The sequence below is a fragment of the Pan paniscus genome, chromosome 5, assembly GCF_029289425.2.
Source record: "Pan paniscus chromosome 5, NHGRI_mPanPan1-v2.0_pri, whole genome shotgun sequence".
NCBI classification, from domain to species: Eukaryota; Metazoa; Chordata; class Mammalia; order Primates; family Hominidae; genus Pan; species Pan paniscus.
The window spans coordinates 78,474,886-78,483,074 of NC_073254.2; the positions used below are offsets into that span (position 1 = coordinate 78,474,886).

General features: G+C 39.2%; 1 pseudogene; it reads right to left on the reverse strand.

Annotated features, from left to right (window-relative positions):
• Positions 1-3,001: 3,001 nt before the first annotated feature.
• Positions 3,002-3,720, reverse strand: LOC100973864 (large ribosomal subunit protein uL6-like; annotated as a pseudogene).
• Between the last annotated feature and the right edge of the window lie 4,469 nt (positions 3,721-8,189).

Below are 8,189 nucleotides of genomic sequence, written 5' to 3' on the forward strand. Positions count from 1 at the left end.
TGATTGAATTCAATGTTTAAATGTGTTAAAGATGAGTCTTTTTTTTTTTACTATAAATATACTTTAGTTATTTTTGTTTACAACTGAAACTCTGAGAATTCAAAAGTAACATCCTTTCCAATGAGCTTCTTAGAGATACCAGAAAAAGTTGCAACCTTGTATTCCACATTGTCCTGCTGTGCTTTGTCCAGTGAACCTTTATGAGCTGGCTGCCATCCAGTTTCTCTCCCCTCCCTGTCCTTACCATCCCACCTTTTTCTCTTCACTCTCTGGCTCAGGCTCTCTCTGTATCTGATTAACAAGGAACCCAAGCTACAGAGGGACAAGGATGTGTGTGTGTGTGTGTGTGTGTGTGTGTGTGTGTGTGTGTGTTGGTGGGCGTGGAGAGATAAGGGAGAGGCACTGGGGGAGTACTACAGCCTCTCGGACCCTGCCCACAATGCAGAAGTTGAAAAATCAGCCACCTGGTTCAGTCTCAGAGTCAAAATCACCAAACCACACAAACCTTCTAATACTGAACATTGAATCTAGTGTGCAATTTTGCTAAAAGATATTGTATTTTTTTCCTCTATCATATTCTCCTTGTATTATTCTGGCTTCGGGTAGGCTGAGTGCCCAGCAGAGGTATGGGTAACTGTCCTATTCCAGAAAGAATTGGTAAAGGTAGTTCTCTTAACAAAAATATATGGCTACTTTTACATACGATTAGTTCAGTAGCAACATCACATGATGTTTCCTTATCTTCTGACCTATATTTATCAACCCCAGTGATGGGCCTACAACTTAGTTTGCATCTGCCTGTCACTGAGCACATGATACAATTAAAAATTGCTCAATTTTTTATAATTTCCCTGGAGCGTTTCTCCCTTACTTTTGTTACCATATTTTTATCACATGATGTTACTTATAAATTTCTATCATATACTAAAGGTATTTATATGCACCCTTTGTATTATCTGCTAAACTGTAAACTAAGAGCAAGTTGCATGTCCAATTTTTTTATAAGCTCAGCATTTAACATGTGATATACATTAAGAACACATAGATGCCCAATAAATATTGGTTAAATAAGAGAATGAATAAATTAACATTCTCTTCCTTTCTATAATCCCATGATGACTCTGCTTTTGGTTGCTCTTTAATTTGGCATCATTAACTCTTCAGTATTTCTATTGTATGCTCTCACTGTAACACTTTCATCATCTTTACTCTCCCAGGCCATGGGATTTTTCTTCACTACATTACTTTAGTAAGCACTGTGCTCAGATGACACAAACATTTTAACAGCTTTGTAAGATGTTTCTAATGTCACCTTTTATGAACACAAGATGAACTGTATACAGACACATGGCAGATGAGGCACTTTTAACCAAAATGAGCTGAAGACACTTTTTGTATTTTGGTAGTATTATCTGCAATCTCCCCAAGTATGAATGTACTAATATCTAAAATCAAGAGGAAGCTATCTTGAGAGATGTTTCATTATGTGTGAGTGAGTAAGATGTTTGGAAGGAGGTGATCTGTTTAATTTTAATTGTAATTTTCATTCTGTCACCCAGGTGGGAGTGGGAGTGCAGTGGTGTGATCATGGCTCATTGCAGCCTCATCCTCGTGGGCTCAAGTGACACTCCTTGAATAAGTGGGACCAAAGGTGCATGCCACCACGCTTGACTAAGTTTTTAATTTTTTCAGAGCTGGGTTTTCGCCATGTTGCCCAGGCTGGTCTTGAACTCCTGGGCTCAAGTGATCCTTCCACCTCAGCCTGCCAAAGCGTTGAGATTATAGACATGAGTCACCACACCTGGCCCAGTTTAATTTTTTTTTTTTTTTTTTGAGGCGGAGTTTCGCTCTTGTTGCCCAGGCTGGAGCGCAGCAGCGTGATCTCAGCTCACCACCACCTCCGCCTCCTGGGTTCAAGTGATTCTTCTGCCTCAGCCTCCCGAGTAGCTGGGATTACAGCCATGCCCCACCACGGCCGGCTAATTTTTTATTTTTAGTAGAGATGAGGGTTTCTCTACGTTGGTCAGGCTGGTCTCGAACTCCCGACCTCAGGTGATCCGCCCACCTCAGCCTCCCAAAGTGCCAGGATTACAGGCGTGAGCCACCGCTCCCAGCCTAAACTTTTTTTTTCTAATAAAAAAAGAGTTAAAACTTTAAAAAAATATATACACTTATTAAATAACTATGTAAAATGGCTTAAAATGGAAAGTAAAATATAAAGTACTCTGCTGCCCAGCCTCTAGTTCTTCTAGTAATTACAGTTGTAACTCCACAGCTCTAAATAGCTTATTACTGCAGATTTATCAACTTGGGATAATATATAAGATATATTGCTTCCTAATACAAATCATTTTTCATACTTATCAATTTTCCCATCCATACCTCTTAATTAAATCGTTATTTTATTTCCATTTGTGAGCCACCATTACTATGTACGTAAACTTGGGCAAGTTACTTAACCCTCTGTGACTCAGTTTTTTTTTTTTTTTTTTTTTTTTCTGTTTTTGTTTTTGTTTTTGAGACGGAGTTTCACTCTTGTTGCCCAGGCTGGAGTGCAATGGCGCGATCTCGGCTCACCGCAACCTCCGCCTCCTGTGTTCAAGCGATTCTCCTGTCTCAGCCTCCCGAGTAGCTGGGATTACAGGCATGCACCACCATGTCTGGCTAATTTTGTATTTTTAGTAGAGACAGGGTTTCTCCATGTTAGCCAGCCTGGTCTCAAACTCCCGACCTCAGGTGATCCGCCCGCCTCGGCCTCCCAAGTGCTGGGATTACAGGCGTGAGCCACTGCACCTGGTGACTCAGTTTTACTGTCTCTCAAGTGGACAAAAGTCTCTGAATACTTAGAGTGATTATTGTGAGGATTAAATGACTTAATGTATGTAAAATGCTTAGAACTGTGCCTGGCACATAGTAAATACTGTGTAAGTAATTACAGTCACTACTCTTGCTTTTCTTTTAATGGCTACATTGATAAATTCACATATTCTTAAACATTAGTATCTTACTCAGTTTATTTTTTTTCCCAAATCAATAGGTCTTTTATTGCATCATTTAAATATCACAAGTAGGTCTTAGGAGTCATCTGGCATCTTCTTTCTGTAGCTGGATAACTCTTAGATCTTATTCATCAGCCTGCTGAACAGTTCCTTTTTCAGAGACATAGATACCATCCAAAAATTCCCTGATATCCTTGTTTTTAACTGTTGTGGCTTGTTGAATCAAAGCCGCTGAATTTGAAACAAGCTCAATGTCATTTCCTTCAAAGATTAATTCATCTTTCTGGGCTTGAGATACTGAACAAACAACACCTGCTCTCATCCAAACCCTGCGGATGTATTTTTTACCCAAGAAATTTCGGATTTCAACAAGAGACCCATTCTCCTGGATAACGACATTGATGGGGAAGTGAGCATACACAGATCTCATCTTGTAATGGAAGCCTAGTGTAACACCCTTGATCATGTTCTGTACATGACTACAGATAGTCCGAACGGTAGCCAGTTTCTTTCTGTTCCCCCACCGTTTGTCAACTTGGAGCCTCTTTTTTTTCTTTCCAAGAAGACTGAGTTCTACTGATGTGATTGAAGTCCCTCCGCAGGGTTCCTCTGGGGCCCTTCACAATAACTGTGCATCCCTTCAGAGTAATGTCGACATTTTCTGGAATGTCGACAGTATGATTGCTGAGAATGGTCTTCATTTTCGCAGTAGATGCAGCAAAGAGAGCTCTTATTCAGTTCAACTAGAACATATTGGCTCCCTGTTTTGTAAGCTACTCTTGCATTATCCTTCATCTCTCCTCCTGACCTTGCACCTCCCAATTGATAAGAAGTAAATAATTAATGTAACTAAATGAAATCATTTAATTCAGTCATTTATTCAGTTCTGTGACAAAAATTAAGATTTCTTTGTTTTGTGTAGAATAGTTTTGAAACTCGAAAGCCCCTCAAAAGATAGCATTTACATTTTTATGACGTTAATATTGTTTACTACAGAGTAAAGCAGAATAAGGTTATACTTTGCTGTAAGTCCAACATTTTTTCCCTGTACCAATCAAAAAATAATGTTCCAAACATCAAGATAAAATATTTCCTCTTCTTACATTCAGTTGCCTATTCAATCATTCCATATTTTAGTTTGCCTTATATTTAACTCATCAGTTTTTTTTTATTTACAACAGTATTAGTTGTTTATACAAGTTCCTACTTTATACGATTTTTTGTTTAGGCAGCTTTTCAGTAACATTTCTATTACAAGTTATTCATGAAGCGTCCCAGGAGAAAGTTGAGAAGCTTCAAAGAGCCACATGCAAGGGACGGGTGACAGAAGGGCAAAGGGGGAAAAGCAATCACTCCGTAAACCACCATTTCTTATAAAACCTTTATTGCTTAGTGGTACTTCTGATTGCTTTTCTTTCGCCTCGCTGACAAAAGAAACCCTTTACTCTATGTGAAGATTATCCAGCCTGTAGAAATTACTATCTGTTGCAGGACTGTTCCAGGATCCCTCTAATTTCCTGCTTCCATCTGGACAAACTTTGTCCTAATTTTCCCCTGGCTTAGCTTCATTGTTTCCATACTTTCCTCTTTTTCACATTTATTCATTGTTCTGCTAAACTATATATTCAAATAGTATCCTCAAAAAAGATGATTGGGAGATCAACTTTCTGAATTCTTGCATGTCTAAAAATGTATTTCTTTGTACTCAACAATTGTCTGATAATTTGGGCATAAAATATGAAGTCCAAAATCACTTATTTGAGAAGTTTATAAACACTTTTCATCATTATCTTCTCATATCCAGTGTTGCTATTTAGAAATTGACAGTTGGATACTCCTTACTCTGTAAGTGAACTTGGATTTTCTTTCTGGAAGCTTTTACACTTTTATCTTTTTCCTTGGTAATCTGAAATATAATGAAGATGTGGGAACGTAATATTTTATTTTAGTTTTCATATAGCCTACTTGACTCTTTATAGGTATTTTTAGTTTAAAAACTTATTTGTTTTCAGTCCTAAGAATTTTCTTCCTTTAATAATTCCCTCTCCTCTATTTCTTCAATTCTTTTTTTCTGAAATACACCTTAGATCAAGTGTTGGAGTTCCTAGATTAAGCCTCTATATATCACATTTTCTTTCATGCTTCCCATCTTCATTTTTGCTCTTCATTCTGGAGACTTCCTTGCAGCACTTCTATTGATTTTTTGTTTGTTTGTTTTTTGACACGGTGTCTCACTCTGTTGCCCAGGCTGGAATGCAGTGGAATGATCTCGGCTCACTGCAACCTCCGCCTCCTGGGTTCAAGCGATTCTCCTGTCTCAGCCACCACGCCCGACTGATTTTTGTATTTTTAGTAGAGACAGGTTTTCACCATGTTGGCCAGGCTGCTCTCGAACTCCTGACCCCAAATGATCCTCCTGCCTCAGCCTCCCAAAGTGCTAGGATTGCAGGCGTGGGCCACCACACCTAGCTCTATTGATTTTTTTTTTAACATTTGTTTTTGGTTTCTAAAAGCTTTTTTGTGTTTCCCAATGGTTCATTTTTCATAGTTTTTAGCACAGGTTTTTTCGAACAGAGTATCTAGCATAGTAATGTGGATACAATATGACTTCTAACTCTTCAGAGGATACTAATAAGAATTTGTGTTATCAATGTTGTAAGTTCTCTTCTCTTTCTCAAATTGGCTCTGTTTCTGCCCATTTTTGGTTTGTTCATCCTGGTCTTTTACATTAAAATTGTTAATTTTCTTCCTATTTCTGGGGATATATATATTTGTCCATTTATACTTACAAAATAAAAGATAGGCTAGTCAGTATCAATGCTGGCATGAGTTTCTCCAGCTGTGTGTTGTTTCTCCAGCAAGTCTCTTCCCTAGCTAGCAGCAGTATGTGTGTAGATGAGTGAGGGGTATTTCTTGGCCAACTTTATTTATTTGGTCTTTTTAGGTAGAAAGCAAGAGGACAGGCTGGGCGCAGTGGCTCACTCCTGTAGTTCCAGCACTTTCGGAGGCCAAGGCGGGTGGATGTCAGGAGTTTGAGACCAGCCTGGCAAACATGGTGAAACCCCGTCTCTACTAAAGAAACAAAGTTAGCCAGGCGTGGTGGCAGGTGCCTGTAATCCCAGCTACTTGGGAGGCTGAGGCAGGAGAATTGCTTGAACCTGGGAGGCAGAGGTTGCAGTGAGCCGAGATCGTGCTCCTGGGCAACAGGGCGAGATTCTGTCAAAAAAAAAAGAAAGAAAGAAAGAAAGAAAGAAAGAAAGAAAAAGAAAGGAAGGAAGGAAGGAAAGAAAGAAAAAGAAAAAGAAAGAAAGAAAAAGAGAGAGGACAGTGTGGAGAAGCAACAAAAAGTCAGAATGGGAATGCTGAGACTTTGTTCTATGATATAATTTTTTGTTGTTTTTGAGACAGAGTCTCATTCTGTTGCCCAGGCTGGAGTGCACTGGCATGATCTTAGCTCACTGCAACCTCCACCTACTGGGTTCAAGTGATTCTCCTGCCTCAGCCTGCCAAGGAGCTGGGATTAGAGGCAACTGCCACCACGCCTGGCTAATTTTTGTATTTTTAATAGAGACGGAGTGTCTCCATGTTGGCAGGCAGGTCTCAAACTCCTGACCTCAAGTGATCCACCCACCTTGGCCTCCCAAAGTGCTGGGATTACAGGTGTGAGCCACTTCACCTGGCCAGAAGCTCATGTTTTATGTTATTTTGTCAGTAAACTACCATACATATTCCATCTTCCAGAAATTCATTGAAAACTCTGGTTAACTGATCAGCCACTTCCCATTTTACTTACTGCTATGGGGTTATTTCCTTCGTATTTCTTTACTATCGTTTCAATGATGTTGATGAATAGAGGAGCATTAAGTAAGTATACTCAGGTTATTAGCTTCCTTTATTCATTTCACAAATATTTATTGAGTTCATATCAGGTCAATATTAACATGAGATTGGCTTGGTGCGTTTGCAGATTTTCTCACTCTAGAAGGCCATTTTTCTTCAGTAAGACATGAAGGACCCTAAAGCCTACCCCACAACCACAGCTCCACTGACAGAAAACTAGATGGAGCTGATTGACTGTATGCCAAGCCAGCAGCTAGACTCCCTCTCCCTTCCACTCTTAGGCTTTTTAAACTTTCTCTCACCTTGCTTGCCCTTCCTTTCCAGTCTGGCTCCCTTAAGAGTATGGAATAAATTCTTAAGAGTATGGAATAAATGACAAGACATTAGAGAATTATTAGGTCACATTTGAAGGAAAAAAAAGAACCTAGAGAGTTATTCTAACAAGAAAGCTGTTTTTGGCCAACAGCATTTTCCCATTTTAAGTATAGGAGTCGAATGTGGAATCTTTATGGAGTAACAAGGAAGATAAATCAACCAAGGTCTGGAACAAAGGTTTGGCGGGGAGCTCCAAAGAATCCTCCCTGCAATAAATGGGAGCTATTCTTTCAAACTGTGGATGACCTGGAAATGGAAGAGCCTATGTAGAATCACAGCCCAGTTGAATCTACTGGAATATCCAGAGAAACTCAAGACTTGAATTTGGTTTACTATTGTCCAGGACTTATAACAGCCCCAGACATGAGTGCTAACTCTTTCTGGAGGAGAGTATCTTCAAAACATTTCAATTTCAATCACAATGCCCAGCAAACAGATAATCAAGCCTCCCACCCCCAAATTAGTCTCCATGAGCAAAAGGCAGGCCCTCAGAGACTTTAGATGTAGGGATTACCAAATGCAGAGTCTAAGAACACTATGCTGACCGTTTAAAGAAATAAAAGACAAGACTGAAGATATCTGCAGAAAATAGATTATGAAATGATACCTGAGGGTAAGTGTGAAGGATGGATTAGTCTTTCAATCTTGAGAATGTAGCAGGAGAGGAGGTGTACCCCTCATGGGCTTGGAAAATGATATTATAATTAATAAAAAGAACTGACAGAATCTGAATATTTACTGTATACCAACTGTTTAGTCTGCTAAACCTGCCATAACAAAATATCACAGTGGCTTAATGTAAGAGTTAGGAAAACAAATTGTTTTTCCTATTTTTACACACTCAACACAACATAGAAAACTGATACCATATGTAGGAGGATTTTCCCTCACACACAAAGGACTTCCTCAGTGGACACCAATTAGGCATCCTAAAATCCAATTAATTCAATTCAAACACTATCTACTTGAGTTAGA